Source organism: Paramormyrops kingsleyae, unplaced genomic scaffold, assembly GCF_048594095.1.
Source record: "Paramormyrops kingsleyae isolate MSU_618 unplaced genomic scaffold, PKINGS_0.4 ups35, whole genome shotgun sequence".
Classification (NCBI taxonomy): domain Eukaryota; kingdom Metazoa; phylum Chordata; class Actinopteri; order Osteoglossiformes; family Mormyridae; genus Paramormyrops; species Paramormyrops kingsleyae.
The window spans coordinates 207187-226552 of NW_027325973.1; the positions used below are offsets into that span (position 1 = coordinate 207187).

General features: G+C 53.5%; 21 non-coding genes and 3 pseudogenes across 21 annotated transcripts; all 24 read right to left on the reverse strand.

Moving 5' to 3' along the window:
• Window positions 1-70: 70 nt before the first annotated feature.
• On the reverse strand, window positions 71-184 carry LOC140586258 (U5 spliceosomal RNA). The gene has a single exon (XR_011988122.1). It is a non-coding gene; the product is annotated as a U5 spliceosomal RNA (small nuclear RNA).
• Window positions 185-628: 444 nt separating this feature from the next.
• Window positions 629-867, reverse strand: LOC140586069 (U2 spliceosomal RNA; annotated as a pseudogene).
• Window positions 868-2213: 1346 nt separating this feature from the next.
• On the reverse strand, window positions 2214-2327 carry LOC140586259 (U5 spliceosomal RNA). The gene has a single exon (XR_011988123.1). It is a non-coding gene; the product is annotated as a U5 spliceosomal RNA (small nuclear RNA).
• A 439-nt stretch (window positions 2328-2766) lies between these two features.
• On the reverse strand, window positions 2767-2958 carry LOC140585979 (U2 spliceosomal RNA). The gene has a single exon (XR_011987916.1). It is a non-coding gene; the product is annotated as a U2 spliceosomal RNA (small nuclear RNA).
• A 195-nt stretch (window positions 2959-3153) lies between these two features.
• Window positions 3154-3267, reverse strand: LOC140586260 (U5 spliceosomal RNA). The gene has a single exon (XR_011988124.1). It is a non-coding gene; the product is annotated as a U5 spliceosomal RNA (small nuclear RNA).
• A 444-nt stretch (window positions 3268-3711) lies between these two features.
• Window positions 3712-3951, reverse strand: LOC140586074 (U2 spliceosomal RNA; annotated as a pseudogene).
• Window positions 3952-5297: 1346 nt separating this feature from the next.
• Window positions 5298-5411, reverse strand: LOC140586261 (U5 spliceosomal RNA). The gene has a single exon (XR_011988125.1). It is a non-coding gene; the product is annotated as a U5 spliceosomal RNA (small nuclear RNA).
• A 439-nt stretch (window positions 5412-5850) lies between these two features.
• Window positions 5851-6042, reverse strand: LOC140585878 (U2 spliceosomal RNA). Its single transcript, XR_011987815.1, has one exon. It is a non-coding gene; the product is annotated as a U2 spliceosomal RNA (small nuclear RNA).
• Window positions 6043-6237: 195 nt separating this feature from the next.
• Window positions 6238-6351, reverse strand: LOC140586263 (U5 spliceosomal RNA). The gene has a single exon (XR_011988127.1). It is a non-coding gene; the product is annotated as a U5 spliceosomal RNA (small nuclear RNA).
• Window positions 6352-6795: 444 nt separating this feature from the next.
• Window positions 6796-7035, reverse strand: LOC140586075 (U2 spliceosomal RNA; annotated as a pseudogene).
• A 1346-nt stretch (window positions 7036-8381) lies between these two features.
• LOC140586264 (U5 spliceosomal RNA) lies at window positions 8382-8495 on the reverse strand. Its single transcript, XR_011988128.1, has one exon. It is a non-coding gene; the product is annotated as a U5 spliceosomal RNA (small nuclear RNA).
• Window positions 8496-8926: 431 nt separating this feature from the next.
• LOC140585879 (U2 spliceosomal RNA) lies at window positions 8927-9118 on the reverse strand. Its single transcript, XR_011987816.1, has one exon. It is a non-coding gene; the product is annotated as a U2 spliceosomal RNA (small nuclear RNA).
• A 195-nt stretch (window positions 9119-9313) lies between these two features.
• Window positions 9314-9427, reverse strand: LOC140586265 (U5 spliceosomal RNA). Its single transcript, XR_011988129.1, has one exon. It is a non-coding gene; the product is annotated as a U5 spliceosomal RNA (small nuclear RNA).
• Window positions 9428-9875: 448 nt separating this feature from the next.
• On the reverse strand, window positions 9876-10067 carry LOC140585880 (U2 spliceosomal RNA). Its single transcript, XR_011987817.1, has one exon. It is a non-coding gene; the product is annotated as a U2 spliceosomal RNA (small nuclear RNA).
• Window positions 10068-10262: 195 nt separating this feature from the next.
• On the reverse strand, window positions 10263-10376 carry LOC140586266 (U5 spliceosomal RNA). The gene has a single exon (XR_011988130.1). It is a non-coding gene; the product is annotated as a U5 spliceosomal RNA (small nuclear RNA).
• A 447-nt stretch (window positions 10377-10823) lies between these two features.
• On the reverse strand, window positions 10824-11015 carry LOC140585881 (U2 spliceosomal RNA). The gene has a single exon (XR_011987818.1). It is a non-coding gene; the product is annotated as a U2 spliceosomal RNA (small nuclear RNA).
• A 195-nt stretch (window positions 11016-11210) lies between these two features.
• Window positions 11211-11324, reverse strand: LOC140586267 (U5 spliceosomal RNA). The gene has a single exon (XR_011988131.1). It is a non-coding gene; the product is annotated as a U5 spliceosomal RNA (small nuclear RNA).
• A 431-nt stretch (window positions 11325-11755) lies between these two features.
• LOC140585882 (U2 spliceosomal RNA) lies at window positions 11756-11947 on the reverse strand. The gene has a single exon (XR_011987819.1). It is a non-coding gene; the product is annotated as a U2 spliceosomal RNA (small nuclear RNA).
• Window positions 11948-12142: 195 nt separating this feature from the next.
• On the reverse strand, window positions 12143-12256 carry LOC140586268 (U5 spliceosomal RNA). The gene has a single exon (XR_011988132.1). It is a non-coding gene; the product is annotated as a U5 spliceosomal RNA (small nuclear RNA).
• A 431-nt stretch (window positions 12257-12687) lies between these two features.
• LOC140585884 (U2 spliceosomal RNA) lies at window positions 12688-12879 on the reverse strand. Its single transcript, XR_011987821.1, has one exon. It is a non-coding gene; the product is annotated as a U2 spliceosomal RNA (small nuclear RNA).
• A 195-nt stretch (window positions 12880-13074) lies between these two features.
• On the reverse strand, window positions 13075-13188 carry LOC140586269 (U5 spliceosomal RNA). The gene has a single exon (XR_011988133.1). It is a non-coding gene; the product is annotated as a U5 spliceosomal RNA (small nuclear RNA).
• A 426-nt stretch (window positions 13189-13614) lies between these two features.
• LOC140585885 (U2 spliceosomal RNA) lies at window positions 13615-13806 on the reverse strand. The gene has a single exon (XR_011987822.1). It is a non-coding gene; the product is annotated as a U2 spliceosomal RNA (small nuclear RNA).
• Window positions 13807-14001: 195 nt separating this feature from the next.
• On the reverse strand, window positions 14002-14115 carry LOC140586270 (U5 spliceosomal RNA). Its single transcript, XR_011988134.1, has one exon. It is a non-coding gene; the product is annotated as a U5 spliceosomal RNA (small nuclear RNA).
• Window positions 14116-14546: 431 nt separating this feature from the next.
• On the reverse strand, window positions 14547-14736 carry LOC140586000 (U2 spliceosomal RNA). Its single transcript, XR_011987936.1, has one exon. It is a non-coding gene; the product is annotated as a U2 spliceosomal RNA (small nuclear RNA).
• Between the last annotated feature and the right edge of the window lie 4630 nt (window positions 14737-19366).

A 19366-nucleotide genomic window follows, 5' to 3' on the forward strand; every position in this document is an offset into this window, starting at 1 on the left:
CAGCCGCGCCACCGGGCACCTAACGCCAGCCGCTAAGCCGGGCCCAGTCTTCCTTTGACAGCAGCAGTGCAGCTCTGCTTGGGCAGAGCCTCCAAAAATACCATGAACTCATCGCTATCCCTCTCCACGGAAATCTTTAGTAAAAGGCGAAAGATTTATACGGGATGAAGAGAGACCCGAGTCGATATGGGGCCGCCGCCAAGCCCGTCGCCGTTAGCCGGGCCTGCGTGACGCCCCCGCTCGGAGTAGAATGCCCAGGGGCGTCGCAGCCGCCGTCCTCGGGGCCCCGACTCCTCCCTGTCCTCCTGTCCTCTCAAAAGACAGCAATCATTTTAACAAACATGAGGGGAAATTCAAAAGGCAAAGATGACATCATGCCTTACCTCAGCGCAGCTGTCCACCGCACAAACAGTGTGTCACCTTCCTTTAAAAAAAAAAAAAAAAAAAAAAAAAAGAAAAAAAGAAAAACGGCGGGAAACGGGGGCCACGCACAGACAGGGCCCCCCCCCTCACAGCACTCAGTCTATTAGTCACTCACTCACTCACTCAGTCAGTCAGTCAGTCAGTCAGTCAGTCAGTCAGTCAGTCAGTCAGTCAGTCAGTTCTGCCTTTCGACAACAGGGGGCAGTAGAGGTGCACCATTCCCGGAAGCACTGCAATACCGGGTCGATGCGTGGAGCGGACGGGGCAAGCCCCACTTCCGGCTCCCTGTTCCAAAAATCCGTTTAATATGTGGTCCCCTCCATGGGGGACGTATCAGATATTAAACTGATAAGAACAGATTTTTTTTTTTTTTTTTTTTTTTTTTTTTTATTCATCTTTATTCAACATTTCTGCTTACAATCTAAGAACAACACATAAAACTATAAAAACCCAACATTTTCCACATACTAACTAAAACAAACCCACATCAATACTAATCAAAATAGCACATATCAAAACCCATTTATACCCACAAACTTAATCCAACAGCATAATTAACAAAAACATATTACTGCCATAATAATACAAGACACCTTATAACATACAAATCTTAAAATATGAAACTACTCAAAACATTACAACACCCATTAAAACAGTATTAAATCCATAAATATAGCAGAAAATCTAAAATCTTTAAAAAGGTAAAACATTATCATCCTCAGACATATCCCCATTAAAACTAAGGTCTCCCCCAGACTCAACAGTGGCTAAAAAAGAACATTCATTTGCAATGTCCTGCTGCACTGGATAAGACCGTCTCTCAAGTGGGGAGACCAGAACACTTAGTAAGTCCATCTGCTCAAAAGGGGAAATCGCTTCTCGGCCTAAAGCAGTGTTCTCGTTCCTCCGGGCCTTCTTCCTCCTCCTGCTTTGGACAAACCTGGAGGGAGAGGTTGCGCGCTTTTCAGCCACGGCCAATGGACCCTTACCTGGGGACTCCACAGAAGCACTGGAGGCCGTGGACTCCCCATCGGCACTGGCGAAGGGCTGAGCCTCGGTGTTCCCAGCTCCCCTCTCGGCTCCCCCGTGCATCTCAGCGCAGCCCGGCAGTGTCTTCCATGGTGAGTCCCAGGAGGCCGAAGAGCACCTCCCGGATGAAGCACAGTCTCTCCGGGAAACTCTCCGGTTCCTCCTGGTGAGTCCACTTGAAGGCTGCTGTATGCCGGATGACTACGACGGTCCTGTGTGGGCTCCCGGACATCCTGGCGATGGTGGGCAAGAGAGTCCTCGGGAGCCGGGCAGGGAGTCGACGTGTCCTAGCTGGGTGCCTAAACTAATAAAAGCTGGAAATAAAACCCCAAGCTCACCCTGCGGGAACGGCGGTCAAGCCACCCGAACCTGCACCTTAGGCTTGCAAGGGCTACCCAAAATAAAAAAAAGCGCTAAAAGGAGACAACAGCTAGCCCCGTGGCAGCGGCGGTCAAGCCACCTGCTGGTCACGCTTTAGGTTCGCTGTTGCCTCCACTAAAAAACCTGGCAATAAAAATCCCTCCAAAAAGCAGCACTTGATCTTAGCCAAAAGGCCGAGAAGCGATACCCACAAATTGCGCCCCGCCGGGCGCCGGCATGCGGGATGCCGACGGAGCTGGCGCGGCTCAGCCCTCACCAGCCCCTCTGGCAGGTGTCGCCCGGCGAGTCCACGCGTGATCCAGGGAGACCACAGCCGCGCCACCGGGCACCTAACGCCAGCCGCTAAGCCGGGCCCAGTCTTCCTTTGACAGCAGCAGTGCAGCTCTGCTTGGGCAGAGCCTCCAAAAATACCATGAACTCATCGCTATCCCTCTCCACGGAAATCTTTAGTAAAAGGCGAAAGATTTATACGGGATGAAGAGAGACCCGAGTCGATATGGGGCCGCCGCCAAGCCCGTCGCCGTTAGCCGGGCCTGCGTGACGCCCCCGCTCGGAGTAGAATGCCCAGGGGCGTCGCAGCCGCCGTCCTCGGGGCCCCGACTCCTCCCTGTCCTCCTGTCCTCTCAAAAGACAGCAATCATTTTAACAAACATGAGGGGAAATTCAAAAGGCAAAGATGACATCATGCCTTACCTCAGCGCAGCTGTCCACCGCACAAACAGTGTGTCACCTTCCTTTAAAAAAAAAAAAAAAAAAAAAAAAAAAAAAAAAGAAAAACGGCGGGAAACGGGGGCCACGCACAGACAGGGCCCCCCCCCTCACAGCACTCAGTCTATTAGTCACTCACTCACTCACTCAGTCAGTCAGTCAGTCAGTCAGTCAGTCAGTCAGTCAGTCAGTCAGTCAGTTCTGCCTTTCGACAACAGGGGGCAGTAGAAGTGCACCATTCCCGGAAGCACTGCAATACCGGGTCGATGCGTGGAGCGGACGGGGCAAGCCCCACTTCCGGCTCCCTGTTCCAAAAATCCGTTTAATATGTGGTCCCCTCCATGGGGGACGTATCAGATATTAAACTGATAAGAACAGATACTACACTTGATCTTAGCCAAAAGGCCGAGAAGCGATACCCACAAATTGCGCCCCGCCGGGCGCCGGCATGCGGGATGCCGACGGAGCTGGCGCGGCTCAGCCCTCACCAGCCCCTCTGGCAGGTGTCGCCCGGCGAGTCCACGCGTGATCCAGGGAGACCACAGCCGCGCCACCGGGCACCTAACGCCAGCCGCTAAGCCGGGCCCAGTCTTCCTTTGACAGCAGCAGTGCAGCTCTGCTTGGGCAGAGCCTCCAAAAATACCATGAACTCATCGCTATCCCTCTCCACGGAAATCTTTAGTAAAAGGCGAAAGATTTATACGGGATGAAGAGAGACCCGAGTCGATATGGGGCCGCCGCCAAGCCCGTCGCCGTTAGCCGGGCCTGCGTGACGCCCCCGCTCGGAGTAGAATGCCCAGGGGCGTCGCAGCCGCCGTCCTCGGGGCCCCGACTCCTCCCTGTCCTCCTGTCCTCTCAAAAGACAGCAATCATTTTAACAAACATGAGGGGAAATTCAAAAGGCAAAGATGACATCATGCCTTACCTCAGCGCAGCTGTCCACCGCACAAACAGTGTGTCACCTTCCTTTAAAAAAAAAAAAAAAAAAAAAAAAAAGAAAAAAAGAAAAACGGCGGGAAACGGGGGCCACGCACAGACAGGGCCCCCCCCCTCACAGCACTCAGTCTATTAGTCACTCACTCACTCACTCAGTCAGTCAGTCAGTCAGTCAGTCAGTCAGTCAGTCAGTCAGTCAGTCAGTCAGTTCTGCCTTTCGACAACAGGGGGCAGTAGAGGTGCACCATTCCCGGAAGCACTGCAATACCGGGTCGATGCGTGGAGCGGACGGGGCAAGCCCCACTTCCGGCTCCCTGTTCCAAAAATCCGTTTAATATGTGGTCCCCTCCATGGGGGACGTATCAGATATTAAACTGATAAGAACAGATTTTTTTTTTTTTTTTTTTTTTTTTTTTTTTATTCATCTTTATTCAACATTTCTGCTTACAATCTAAGAACAACACATAAAACTATAAAAACCCAACATTTTCCACATACTAACTAAAACAAACCCACATCAATACTAATCAAAATAGCACATATCAAAACCCATTTATACCCACAAACTTAATCCAACAGCATAATTAACAAAAACATATTACTGCCATAATAATACAAGACACCTTATAACATACAAATCTTAAAATATGAAACTACTCAAAACATTACAACACCCATTAAAACAGTATTAAATCCATAAATATAGCAGAAAATCTAAAATCTTTAAAAAGGTAAAACATTATCATCCTCAGACATATCCCCATTAAAACTAAGGTCTCCCCCAGACTCAACAGTGGCTAAAAAAGAACATTCATTTGCAATGTCCTGCTGCACTGGATAAGACCGTCTCTCAAGTGGGGAGACCAGAACACTTAGTAAGTCCATCTGCTCAAAAGGGGAAATCGCTTCTCGGCCTAAAGCAGTGTTCTCGTTCCTCCGGGCCTTCTTCCTCCTCCTGCTTTGGACAAACCTGGAGGGAGAGGTTGCGCGCTTTTCAGCCACGGCCAATGGACCCTTACCTGGGGACTCCACAGAAGCACTGGAGGCCGTGGACTCCCCATCGGCACTGGCGAAGGGCTGAGCCTCGGTGTTCCCAGCTCCCCTCTCGGCTCCCCCGTGCATCTCAGCGCAGCCCGGCAGTGTCTTCCATGGTGAGTCCCAGGAGGCCGAAGAGCACCTCCCGGATGAAGCACAGTCTCTCCGGGAAACTCTCCGGTTCCTCCTGGTGAGTCCACTTGAAGGCTGCTGTATGCCGGATGACTACGACGGTCCTGTGTGGGCTCCCGGACATCCTGGCGATGGTGGGCAAGAGAGTCCTCGGGAGCCGGGCAGGGAGTCGACGTGTCCTAGCTGGGTGCCTAAACTAATAAAAGCTGGAAATAAAACCCCAAGCTCACCCTGCGGGAACGGCGGTCAAGCCACCCGAACCTGCACCTTAGGCTTGCAAGGGCTACCCAAAATAAAAAAAAGCGCTAAAAGGAGACAACAGCTAGCCCCGTGGCAGCGGCGGTCAAGCCACCTGCTGGTCACGCTTTAGGTTCGCTGTTGCCTCCACTAAAAAACCTGGCAATAAAAATCCCTCCAAAAAGCAGCACTTGATCTTAGCCAAAAGGCCGAGAAGCGATACCCACAAATTGCGCCCCGCCGGGCGCCGGCATGCGGGATGCCGACGGAGCTGGCGCGGCTCAGCCCTCACCAGCCCCTCTGGCAGGTGTCGCCCGGCGAGTCCACGCGTGATCCAGGGAGACCACAGCCGCGCCACCGGGCACCTAACGCCAGCCGCTAAGCCGGGCCCAGTCTTCCTTTGACAGCAGCAGTGCAGCTCTGCTTGGGCAGAGCCTCCAAAAATACCATGAACTCATCGCTATCCCTCTCCACGGAAATCTTTAGTAAAAGGCGAAAGATTTATACGGGATGAAGAGAGACCCGAGTCGATATGGGGCCGCCGCCAAGCCCGTCGCCGTTAGCCGGGCCTGCGTGACGCCCCCGCTCGGAGTAGAATGCCCAGGGGCGTCGCAGCCGCCGTCCTCGGGGCCCCGACTCCTCCCTGTCCTCCTGTCCTCTCAAAAGACAGCAATCATTTTAACAAACATGAGGGGAAATTCAAAAGGCAAAGATGACATCATGCCTTACCTCAGCGCAGCTGTCCACCGCACAAACAGTGTGTCACCTTCCTTTAAAAAAAAAAAAAAAAAAAAAAAAAAAAAAAAAAGAAAAACGGCGGGAAACGGGGGCCACGCACAGACAGGGCCCCCCCCTCACAGCACTCAGTCTATTAGTCACTCACTCACTCACTCAGTCAGTCAGTCAGTCAGTCAGTCAGTCAGTCAGTCAGTCAGTCAGTCAGTTCTGCCTTTCGACAACAGGGGGCAGTAGAGGTGCACCATTCCCGGAAGCACTGCAATACCGGGTCGATGCGTGGAGCGGACGGGGCAAGCCCCACTTCCGGCTCCCTGTTCCAAAAATCCGTTTAATATGTGGTCCCCTCCATGGGGGACGTATCAGATATTAAACTGATAAGAACAGATACTACACTTGATCTTAGCCAAAAGGCCGAGAAGCGATACCCACAAATTGCGCCCCGCCGGGCGCCGGCATGCGGGATGCCGACGGAGCTGGCGCGGCTCAGCCCTCACCAGCCCCTCTGGCAGGTGTCGCCCGGCGAGTCCACGCGTGATCCAGGGAGACCACAGCCGCGCCACCGGGCACCTAACGCCAGCCGCTAAGCCGGGCCCAGTCTTCCTTTGACAGCAGCAGTGCAGCTCTGCTTGGGCAGAGCCTCCAAAAATACCATGAACTCATCGCTATCCCTCTCCACGGAAATCTTTAGTAAAAGGCGAAAGATTTATACGGGATGAAGAGAGACCCGAGTCGATATGGGGCCGCCGCCAAGCCCGTCGCCGTTAGCCGGGCCTGCGTGACGCCCCCGCTCGGAGTAGAATGCCCAGGGGCGTCGCAGCCGCCGTCCTCGGGGCCCCGACTCCTCCCTGTCCTCCTGTCCTCTCAAAAGACAGCAATCATTTTAACAAACATGAGGGGAAATTCAAAAGGCAAAGATGACATCATGCCTTACCTCAGCGCAGCTGTCCACCGCACAAACAGTGTGTCACCTTCCTTTAAAAAAAAAAAAAAAAAAAAAAAAAAGAAAAAAAGAAAAACGGCGGGAAACGGGGGCCACGCACAGACAGGGCCCCCCCCCTCACAGCACTCAGTCTATTAGTCACTCACTCACTCACTCAGTCAGTCAGTCAGTCAGTCAGTCAGTCAGTCAGTCAGTCAGTCAGTCAGTCAGTTCTGCCTTTCGACAACAGGGGGCAGTAGAGGTGCACCATTCCCGGAAGCACTGCAATACCGGGTCGATGCGTGGAGCGGACGGGGCAAGCCCCACTTCCGGCTCCCTGTTCCAAAAATCCGTTTAATATGTGGTCCCCTCCATGGGGGACGTATCAGATATTAAACTGATAAGAACAGATTTTTTTTTTTTTTTTTTTTTTTTTTTTTTTATTCATCTTTATTCAACATTTCTGCTTACAATCTAAGAACAACACATAAAACTATAAAAACCCAACATTTTCCACATACTAACTAAAACAAACCCACATCAATACTAATCAAAATAGCACATATCAAAACCCATTTATACCCACAAACTTAATCCAACAGCATAATTAACAAAAACATATTACTGCCATAATAATACAAGACACCTTATAACATACAAATCTTAAAATATGAAACTACTCAAAACATTACAACACCCATTAAAACAGTATTAAATCCATAAATATAGCAGAAAATCTAAAATCTTTAAAAAGGTAAAACATTATCATCCTCAGACATATCCCCATTAAAACTAAGGTCTCCCCCAGACTCAACAGTGGCTAAAAAAGAACATTCATTTGCAATGTCCTGCTGCACTGGATAAGACCGTCTCTCAAGTGGGGAGACCAGAACACTTAGTAAGTCCATCTGCTCAAAAGGGGAAATCGCTTCTCGGCCTAAAGCAGTGTTCTCGTTCCTCCGGGCCTTCTTCCTCCTCCTGCTTTGGACAAACCTGGAGGGAGAGGTTGCGCGCTTTTCAGCCACGGCCAATGGACCCTTACCTGGGGACTCCACAGAAGCACTGGAGGCCGTGGACTCCCCATCGGCACTGGCGAAGGGCTGAGCCTCGGTGTTCCCAGCTCCCCTCTCGGCTCCCCCGTGCATCTCAGCGCAGCCCGGCAGTGTCTTCCATGGTGAGTCCCAGGAGGCCGAAGAGCACCTCCCGGATGAAGCACAGTCTCTCCGGGAAACTCTCCGGTTCCTCCTGGTGAGTCCACTTGAAGGCTGCTGTATGCCGGATGACTACGACGGTCCTGTGTGGGCTCCCGGACATCCTGGCGATGGTGGGCAAGAGAGTCCTCGGGAGCCGGGCAGGGAGTCGACGTGTCCTAGCTGGGTGCCTAAACTAATAAAAGCTGGAAATAAAACCCCAAGCTCACCCTGCGGGAACGGCGGTCAAGCCACCCGAACCTGCACCTTAGGCTTGCAAGGGCTACCCAAAATAAAAAAAAGCGCTAAAAGGAGACAACAGCTAGCCCCGTGGCAGCGGCGGTCAAGCCACCTGCTGGTCACGCTTTAGGTTCGCTGTTGCCTCCACTAAAAAACCTGGCAATAAAAATCCCTCCAAAAAGCAGCACTTGATCTTAGCCAAAAGGCCGAGAAGCGATACCCACAAATTGCGCCCCGCCGGGCGCCGGCATGCGGGATGCCGACGGAGCTGGCGCGGCTCAGCCCTCACCAGCCCCTCTGGCAGGTGTCGCCCGGCGAGTCCACGCGTGATCCAGGGAGACCACAGCCGCGCCACCGGGCACCTAACGCCAGCCGCTAAGCCGGGCCCAGTCTTCCTTTGACAGCAGCAGTGCAGCTCTGCTTGGGCAGAGCCTCCAAAAATACCATGAACTCATCGCTATCCCTCTCCACGGAAATCTTTAGTAAAAGGCGAAAGATTTATACGGGATGAAGAGAGACCCGAGTCGATATGGGGCCGCCGCCAAGCCCGTCGCCGTTAGCCGGGCCTGCGTGACGCCCCCGCTCGGAGTAGAATGCCCAGGGGCGTCGCAGCCGCCGTCCTCGGGGCCCCGACTCCTCCCTGTCCTCCTGTCCTCTCAAAAGACAGCAATCATTTTAACAAACATGAGGGGAAATTCAAAAGGCAAAGATGACATCATGCCTTACCTCAGCGCAGCTGTCCACCGCACAAACAGTGTGTCACCTTCCTTTAAAAAAAAAAAAAAAAAAAAAAAAAAAAAAAAAGAAAAACGGCGGGAAACGGGGGCCACGCACAGACAGGGCCCCCCCCCTCACAGCACTCAGTCTATTAGTCACTCACTCACTCACTCAGTCAGTCAGTCAGTCAGTCAGTCAGTCAGTCAGTCAGTCAGTTCTGCCTTTCGACAACAGGGGGCAGTAGAGGTGCACCATTCCCGGAAGCACTGCAATACCGGGTCGATGCGTGGAGCGGACGGGGCAAGCCCCACTTCCGGCTCCCTGTTCCAAAAATCCGTTTAATATGTGGTCCCCTCCATGGGGGACGTATCAGATATTAAACTGATAAGAACAGATACTACACTTGATCTTAGCCAAAAGGCCGAGAAGCGATACCCACAAATTGCGCCCCGCCGGGCGCCGGCATGCGGGATGCCGACGGAGCTGGCGCGGCTCAGCCCTCACCAGCCCCTCTGGCAGGTGTCGCCCGGCGAGTCCACGCGTGATCCAGGGAGACCACAGCCGCGCCACCGGGCACCTAACGCCAGCCGCTAAGCCGGGCCCAGTCTTCCTTTGACAGCAGCAGTGCAGCTCTGCTTGGGCAGAGCCTCCAAAAATACCATGAACTCATCGCTATCCCTCTCCACGGAAATCTTTAGTAAAAGGCGAAAGATTTATACGGGATGAAGAGAGACCCGAGTCGATATGGGGCCGCCGCCAAGCCCGTCGCCGTTAGCCGGGCCTGCGTGACGCCCCCGCTCGGAGTAGAATGCCCAGGGGCGTCGCAGCCGCCGTCCTCGGGGCCCCGACTCCTCCCTGTCCTCCTGTCCTCTCAAAAGACAGCAATCATTTTAACAAACATGAGGGGAAATTCAAAAGGCAAAGATGACATCATGCCTTACCTCAGCGCAGCTGTCCACCGCACAAACAGTGTGTCACCTTCCTTTAAAAAAAAAAAAAAAAAAAAAAAAAAAAAAAAAAGAAAAACGGCGGGAAACGGGGGCCACGCACAGACAGGGCCCCCCCCCTCACAGCACTCAGTCTATTAGTCACTCACTCACTCACTCAGTCAGTCAGTCAGTCAGTCAGTCAGTCAGTCAGTCAGTCAGTCAGTCAGTCAGTCAGTTCTGCCTTTCGACAACAGGGGGCAGTAGAGGTGCACCATTCCCGGAAGCACTGCAATACCGGGTCGATGCGTGGAGCGGACGGGGCAAGCCCCACTTCCGGCTCCCTGTTCCAAAAATCCGTTTAATATGTGGTCCCCTCCATGGGGGACGTATCAGATATTAAACTGATAAGAACAGATACTACACTTGATCTTAGCCAAAAGGCCGAGAAGCGATACCCACAAATTGCGCCCCGCCGGGCGCCGGCATGCGGGATGCCGACGGAGCTGGCGCGGCTCAGCCCTCACCAGCCCCTCTGGCAGGTGTCGCCCGGCGAGTCCACGCGTGATCCAGGGAGACCACAGCCGCGCCACCGGGCACCTAACGCCAGCCGCTAAGCCGGGCCCAGTCTTCCTTTGACAGCAGCAGTGCAGCTCTGCTTGGGCAGAGCCTCCAAAAATACCATGAACTCATCGCTATCCCTCTCCACGGAAATCTTTAGTAAAAGGCGAAAGATTTATACGGGATGAAGAGAGACCCGAGTCGATATGGGGCCGCCGCCAAGCCCGTCGCCGTTAGCCGGGCCTGCGTGACGCCCCCGCTCGGAGTAGAATGCCCAGGGGCGTCGCAGCCGCCGTCCTCGGGGCCCCGACTCCTCCCTGTCCTCCTGTCCTCTCAAAAGACAGCAATCATTTTAACAAACATGAGGGGAAATTCAAAAGGCAAAGATGACATCATGCCTTACCTCAGCGCAGCTGTCCACCGCACAAACAGTGTGTCACCTTCCTTTAAAAAAAAAAAAAAAAAAAAAAAAAAAAAAAAAGAAAAACGGCGGGAAACGGGGGCCACGCACAGACAGGGCCCCCCCCCTCACAGCACTCAGTCTATTAGTCACTCACTCACTCACTCAGTCAGTCAGTCAGTCAGTCAGTCAGTCAGTCAGTCAGTCAGTCAGTCAGTCAGTCAGTTCTGCCTTTCGACAACAGGGGACAGTAGAGGTGCACCATTCCCGGAAGCACTGCAATACCGGGTCGATGCGTGGAGCGGACGGGGCAAGCCCCACTTCCGGCTCCCTGTTCCAAAAATCCGTTTAATATGTGGTCCCCTCCATGGGGGACGTATCAGATATTAAACTGATAAGAACAGATACTACACTTGATCTTAGCCAAAAGGCCGAGAAGCGATACCCACAAATTGCGCCCCGCCGGGCGCCGGCATGCGGGATGCCGACGGAGCTGGCGCGGCTCAGCCCTCACCAGCCCCTCTGGCAGGTGTCGCCCGGCGAGTCCACGCGTGATCCAGGGAGACCACAGCCGCGCCACCGGGCACCTAACGCCAGCCGCTAAGCCGGGCCCAGTCTTCCTTTGACAGCAGCAGTGCAGCTCTGCTTGGGCAGAGCCTCCAAAAATACCATGAACTCATCGCTATCCCTCTCCACGGAAATCTTTAGTAAAAGGCGAAAGATTTATACGGGATGAAGAGAGACCCGAGTCGATATGGGGCCGCCGCCAAGCCCGTCGCCGTTAGCCGGGCCTGCGTGACGCCCCCGCTCGGAGTAGAATGCCCAGGGGCGTCGCAGCCGCCGTCCTCGGGGCCCCGACTCCTCCCTGTCCTCCTGTCCTCTCAAAAGACAGCAATCATTTTAACAAACATGAGGGGAAATTCAAAAGGCAAAGATGACATCATGCCTTACCTCAGCGCAGCTGTCCACCGCACAAACAGTGTGTCACCTTCCTTTAAAAAAAAAAAAAAAAAAAAAAAAAAAAAAAAAGAAAAACGGCGGGAAACGGGGGCCACGCACAGACAGGGCCCCCCCCCTCACAGCACTCAGTCTATTAGTCACTCACTCACTCACTCAGTCAGTCAGTCAGTCAGTCAGTCAGTCAGTCAGTCAGTCAGTTCTGCCTTTCGACAACAGGGGGCAGTAGAGGTGCACCATTCCCGGAAGCACTGCAATACCGGGTCGATGCGTGGAGCGGACGGGGCAAGCCCCACTTCCGGCTCCCTGTTCCAAAAATCCGTTTAATATGTGGTCCCCTCCATGGGGGACGTATCAGATATTAAACTGATAAGAACAGATACTACACTTGATCTTAGCCAAAAGGCCGAGAAGCGATACCCACAAATTGCGCCCCGCCGGGCGCCGGCATGCGGGATGCCGACGGAGCTGGCGCGGCTCAGCCCTCACCAGCCCCTCTGGCAGGTGTCGCCCGGCGAGTCCACGCGTGATCCAGGGAGACCACAGCCGCGCCACCGGGCACCTAACGCCAGCCGCTAAGCCGGGCCCAGTCTTCCTTTGACAGCAGCAGTGCAGCTCTGCTTGGGCAGAGCCTCCAAAAATACCATGAACTCATCGCTATCCCTCTCCACGGAAATCTTTAGTAAAAGGCGAAAGATTTATACGGGATGAAGAGAGACCCGAGTCGATATGGGGCCGCCGCCAAGCCCGTCGCCGTTAGCCGGGCCTGCGTGACGCCCCCGCTCGGAGTAGAATGCCCAGGGGCGTCGCAGCCGCCGTCCTCGGGGCCCCGACTCCTCCCTGTCCTCCTGTCCTCTCAAAAGACAGCAATCATTTTAACAAACATGAGGGGAAATTCAAAAGGCAAAGATGACATCATGCCTTACCTCAGCGCAGCTGTCCACCGCACAAACAGTGTGTCACCTTCCTTTAAAAAAAAAAAAAAAAAAAAAAAAAAAAAAAAAGAAAAACGGCGGGAAACGGGGGCCACGCACAGACAGGGCCCCCCCCCTCACAGCACTCAGTCTATTAGTCACTCACTCACTCACTCAGTCAGTCAGTCAGTCAGTCAGTCAGTCAGTCAGTCAGTCAGTTCTGCCTTTCGACAACAGGGGGCAGTAGAGGTGCACCATTCCCGGAAGCACTGCAATACCGGGTCGATGCGTGGAGCGGACGGGGCAAGCCCCACTTCCGGCTCCCTGTTCCAAAAATCCGTTTAATATGTGGTCCCCTCCATGGGGGACGTATCAGATATTAAACTGATAAGAACAGATACTACACTTGATCTTAGCCAAAAGGCCGAGAAGCGATACCCACAAATTGCGCCCCGCCGGGCGCCGGCATGCGGGATGCCGACGGAGCTGGCGCGGCTCAGCCCTCACCAGCCCCTCTGGCAGGTGTCGCCCGGCGAGTCCACGCGTGATCCAGGGAGACCACAGCCGCGCCACCGGGCACCTAACGCCAGCCGCTAAGCCGGGCCCAGTCTTCCTTTGACAGCAGCAGTGCAGCTCTGCTTGGGCAGAGCCTCCAAAAATACCATGAACTCATCGCTATCCCTCTCCACGGAAATCTTTAGTAAAAGGCGAAAGATTTATACGGGATGAAGAGAGACCCGAGTCGATATGGGGCCGCCGCCAAGCCCGTCGCCGTTAGCCGGGCCTGCGTGACGCCCCCGCTCGGAGTAGAATGCCCAGGGGCGTCGCAGCCGCCGTCCTCGGGGCCCCGACTCCTCCCTGTCCTCCTGTCCTCTCAAAAGACAGCAATCATTTTAACAAACATGAGGGGAAATTCAAAAGGCAAAGATGACATCATGCCTTACCTCAGCGCAGCTGTCCACCGCACAAACAGTGTGTCACCTTCCTTTAAAAAAAAAAAAAAAAAAAAAAAAAAAAAAAAGAAAAACGGCGGGAAACGGGGGCCACGCACAGACAGGGCCCCCCCCCTCACAGCACTCAGTCTATTAGTCACTCACTCACTCACTCAGTCAGTCAGTCAGTCAGTCAGTCAGTCAGTCAGTCAGTTCTGCCTTTCGACAACAGGGGGCAGTAGAGGTGCACCATTCCCGGAAGCACTGCAATACCGGGTCGATGCGTGGAGCGGACGGGGCAAGCCCCACTTCCGGCTCCCTGTTCCAAAAATCCGTTTAATATGTGGTCCCCTCCATGGGGGACGTATCAGATATTAAACTGATAAGAACAGATACTACACTTGATCTTAGCCAAAAGGCCGAGAAGCGATACCCACAAATTGCGCCCCGCCGGGCGCCGGCATGCGGGATGCCGACGGAGCTGGCGCGGCTCAGCCCTCACCAGCCCCTCTGGCAGGTGTCGCCCGGCGAGTCCACGCGTGATCCAGGGAGACCACAGCCGCGCCACCGGGCACCTAACGCCAGCCGCTAAGCCGGGCCCAGTCTTCCTTTGACAGCAGCAGTGCAGCTCTGCTTGGGCAGAGCCTCCAAAAATACCATGAACTCATCGCTATCCCTCTCCACGGAAATCTTTAGTAAAAGGCGAAAGATTTATACGGGATGAAGAGAGACCCGAGTCGATATGGGGCCGCCGCCAAGCCCGTCGCCGTTAGCCGGGCCTGCGTGACGCCCCCGCTCGGAGTAGAATGCCCAGGGGCGTCGCAGCCGCCGTCCTCGGGGCCCCGACTCCTCCCTGTCCTCCTGTCCTCTCAAAAGACAGCAATCATTTTAACAAACATGAGGGGAAATTCAAAAGGCAAAGATGACATCATGCCTTACCTCAGCGCAGCTGTCCACCGCACAAACAGTGTGTCACCTTCCTTTAAAAAAAAAAAAAAAAAAAAAAAAAAAAAAAAAGAAAAACGGCGGGAAACGGGGGCCACGCACAGACAGGGCCCCCCCCCTCACAGCACTCAGTCTATTAGTCACTCACTCACTCACTCAGTCAGTCAGTCAGTCAGTCAGTCAGTCAGTCAGTCAGTCAGTTCTGCCTTTCGACAACAGGGGGCAGTAGAGGTGCACCATTCCCGGAAGCACTGCAATACCGGGTCGATGCGTGGAGCGGACGGGGCAAGCCCCACTTCCGGCTCCCTGTTCCAAAAATCCGTTTAATATGTGGTCCCCTCCATGGGGGACGTATCAGATATTAAACTGATAAGAACAGATTTTTTTTTTTTTCCAATACTTTATTAAACAGTTCTGTACAACAATTAAAACCACACAAATACACAAAGCATATACATACATCAATTAGCACTGTCATCAAAACATAATAAAACAGCCTTTTAGGTTCACAAATTTACATAAATACATGTCCATAAATACTTTATAAAAGGCTAAAATATTCTCGACACACAGTGCTACTTATATATGCCATACCACCATTATTAAAACATTATTAAACAAAACATCTCCAGAACTGCAAAAAGACAAAAAAAAAAAAACTATAAAACCACCAATAAATACCAATACACTATCAATTAAACCACAATTACAGTTAAATGGCCATTTACACAAATAAAATGTCACCTCAAATGCCGGCTTTTAAAAACTAAAACCTTTAAAAGAGGAACACACCCGGCGACCTCCAACCTTTACACCAGGGTCAGGTTGGGACAGGGTCATACATTTCCACACACGTAAAATCAGCACCTCGGGAATAAAACATGGTCAATCATTTAAAAGGCAGCACAACAAACCAGAGTAAAATGTTAATAAATACAGTTATTGTTAATATTAATAAATAGGTGCTAAAAATGACCAACCAAAAACCATGCTCAATTAATTATGCACATGCTGTTAGATAAACCCATTTTGAATAAAACACACGCACAAAAAACAAAGCACACTCACCTAAAACCCGAAGTATCTCCAGTGTGCTTCAGAAAGGTGTGTCACATCAAACCCTGTAGAATGGAGCGTCACCACCTAAACGGAACGGGGCTAAAGCCAAAAGAGGCCCTTCCACCTCTCCTTGGCCTCGTGATAGCCCCGCTGGATGACGTCAGTCTCCATCCTGAAACCCAAGTCGGCCCGGATTTTACGGAATACCCCTTGTGCCTCCAGATGAACCCCTCTGCGGATGAGCGCGGTCCTGGCATTCCACAGCTCTCGCTTGGTAATGCTGACCAGCAGCCACATCCAGGGGCCGAAGGGGTTATGGAGCTTGGGGTCCCACCCCTTCAACACCTTGTCGTAGGTCAGACCGGGCTGCGGGTCCACACGTCCACACAGGCCCGCTACCAACCCCCAAACTCTCTGTGCATGCCCACAGTCCCAAAGCACGTGCCTGATGGTCTCATCCTCGCTGCACTCGGGCCTGGGGCAGCGGGGGTGTCTGGTCAGCTTATGCCTATGTAAGACGTCCCTGACTGGCAGCTTACCATGAAGGCACTGCCAGTTCAGGTCCTGCAGCCTGTGATCCAAACCCTTAGGCTGGATTCTCACCCATGTGCCTTCCTCCAGGCCCAGCATGGCCCGAGTATCCCTATGACCAAGCAAAGCCCTGTAAAGCGCTCTATGCTTGGTCAAGGCCTCTGTCTTGACACCTGCCGGAAAAGACTTACTCCACTTGACAGCGTGGCTGTAGTGGGCCGGCAGGGTCTCAGCCTTGGGGCCGAGGTTGGTCCACGACGCCACCAGGCGTCTCATGGGGAGAGCCAGCCACAGACGCACAAAGTGCTGATGGGGGTGCTCGAGGGGAGCTGCCAGGCGCGCGCAGAGCTGCGAGAAGAACAGGCAGTCAAGCTTGAGAGGAAAGTCAATAACATCCCTCCCCCCACTGTCCTTTCCGAGATACATCACTTCCCTACGCACGTACTCGTACCTGCCCCCCCAGACGAGGTTGAAAACGTCTCTCGTCAGGCCTCTACGCATGAAGCGGGGCAAAGGGTACACATGTGCAAGGTAGAGCAGGGTGGGAAGAATATCCACTTTTAAAGCTAAGACCTTACCTTGGAAGGACAGGGACCTGGACTTCCACAGTCCGATCTTCCGCCTGGCGATCGCCAACCGCTCCTCCCAGTTCAAACGGGCGGCACCATCCGAAAGGAAGTTGACCCCCAACACTTTGAGAGGTCCGTCACAGAGGGTGAGACCACCTGCGACGTCCTCCCTCGCCTTCCAGCTGCCGAAATACTTGGCCACCGACTTACTGAGGTTGAGCGTCGCGCCGGAGGCCCTACCGAACGCATGAACAAGGCTCATGGCATGACCGAGAGACTGATCCGAGCAGACGAAAAGGGTGGTGTCGTCTGCGTACTGGGTCAGTTTAACAGTTTTCCCCCGACTTCCTGGGATAAGAAGGCCATCGACCCCGGGGTGGGCGCGAATGGCGCACGCCAGTGGCTCTATATAGAGCGCGTAGAGGAGGGGGGAGAGGGGACATCCCTGCCTCACTCCACTCAGCTGGGGCACCAAATCACTCAGGAAGCCATTGATAACAACATGGCTTCCAACTTCGTTATACAAAGTGTGTAACCACCCCAGATAATTGGGTCCAAAGCCAAACTTACCCAATACTTGAAACAGGAAGCGGTGATCTACCCGGTCGAAGGCTTTCTCCTGGTCCAAGCTGACCAGCAGGAGAGGGAGGTTCCTGTCCTCCACCCAGGCGATGGCGTCGCGGATGAGATGGAGGTTCCACGTCGCCGATCGACCCGGTACTCCACACGTCTGATCGCTGTGAACCAGATGAGCCATGGCCTTCTTCAGGCGTTCGGTAAGGGTCTTTGCGATGAGCTTTGTGTCTACACAAAGCATGGTCAGGGGCCTCCAGTTGCCAAGGTCGGCACGATCACCCTTCTTGTGCAACAGAGAAAGAACCCCTGACCTCATGCTCCTAGTGAGCAAACCCCGGCGCTGAACGTCCTCTACAACCTGCAGTAATTCCGGCCCGAGGACATCCCAAAAGGTGGAATAAAATTCCACCGGGAGCCCATCAAGGCCCGGTACCTTGCGGCGGTTCATCTTGCCAAGCACTGCGGTCAGCTCGGCCAAGGTGATGGGGGCTTCTAAGCCGTCACGAATGTCACTGGGAAGACAAGGTGAGATGTTGTCTAGGAACCGCTCCCCTGCAACCGGGTCCGTGTCCCTAACCTTAAAAAGATTATGATAAAACAATTTAGCAACCTCCAGCATGTCTGATGTTTTAGTTACCATATTGCTGTTTGAGGCACGGAGAGAGACAAAGCTCTTCTCCTCCCGGGCTTCCCTGGCTCTCTGGAAAAAAAAGGCATTGCACTTTTCATTATTTTCCACAAGACACCTTTTGTCGCGGAGCATTAGGGCCGAGGCAGCCTGTTCATGCAGGCGCCTCAGCTCACCCTTTATGCCTAGCAGTCGCTCGTGATCGATGGCGCCCCCATTGTTGTGAGCAGCGTATTCATCCCGCAACCTTCTCTCCAGCTGCAGAATGGAGAATTTCTTCTCCATCCTGCGCTGCTTGCTGTACTGCATGGAGAAGGTTCGGATCCTATCCTTCACACTCTCCCACCATTCGGCCACGGAGGGGAAGGTAGGCTTGTCCTTCTGCCACTCGGAGAAGTGATCTAAAAAAAGGTGTCTAAAATCGCTCTCCTCCAAAATCTGCAGGTTCATTTTCCAATAGCCGCCCCCATATTCAGGGGCGTCTATGGAAACAGTGGCCTCCACTGCCAAATGGTCAGTGGGCCACTGCGGGGAGAGGGACACCTTTTTAAAAACAACGGGGGGTGAGGCTAAAATGTAGTCGATGCGACTGCTAGCTCCGCGACTATTATGCCAGGTGAAGCCCGGCATGCTGGGGTTGCATATCTTAAAACCATCAACAAGTTTAAAGGAACGAATAAAATGGCGAAAGTGCCCAGAGCTGACATCCTGTCTACCCTCCAACGAGATGTTAAAGTCCCCTCCTAAAATCAAGTGTCGATCTGTGACACAGAACGGGGACAACTCTTCAAAGAGAGTTATACGGGACGAGGCCTCCACTGGAGCGTAGACACAAATGGCCCGGAGGCGCTGTCCCCTCCATGTGGCGTCCACCCCCAAAACTCTACCTTGAAGAACGGTAAACGATCTTACTTCTTCAAAGGCGCGGTCGCCAAAAAGGATCCCGACGCCTGAGGAGTGGACACCACCTACGCTCCAGTAGGATCTACCCCTCTTCCATTGTCGTGAAAAGAGAGCCTCGTCCCGCTGGTCCCGGAGGTGGACTTCCTGCAGAAAACAAATGCTGAAGGGAGAAGATGCCAGCTGATTAAAAACAGATGTGCGCTTTAAAACGTTCCTCAAACCCCTGACATTCAAGGTGACAATATTAAAATTGGCCATGAAATGTTAAAAGGTAACATACAATTAAAAACAACACACTAAAATAATAAAAGCCAGCCATTAAAAACAATACCGCATTACTGCCCCCCCTCCTCAGTCAAACCCAAAAGGCCCCCCAGTTCCAGCCCCCCCAGGTACTCCTGTTCATTGGCTTTATCCTGCACACTACTGTACTCCTGGGGGGGCGCAGGGGACTGTCCCAAGTCCCACACCGGATGGGGGGCCCCCAACGTCGGGGAGGGGGGACTCTCTCGGCCTTGGTCCCCGGCCGCCACTGCTGACAAGGTGGCAGCCGGAGGGCTGGATGCGTCGGGTTGTACCTCCCTTCTGCTCTTCTTCCTCCTCCGGGGGGATGCGCCGCTCTTCCTCCTCCTGCTGCTGACGCCCGGAGCCAGGACTGGAGACCCCTCCTGCATCGCTGTCACTGTCCCTGGGGCCTCCTCCACCTCGGCCAGGGCTTCTCCTCCTGCCCCCGCCGCCGGCTGTTCCTGCCCTACTGTGGGGGCTTGCCCTCCCCCACCA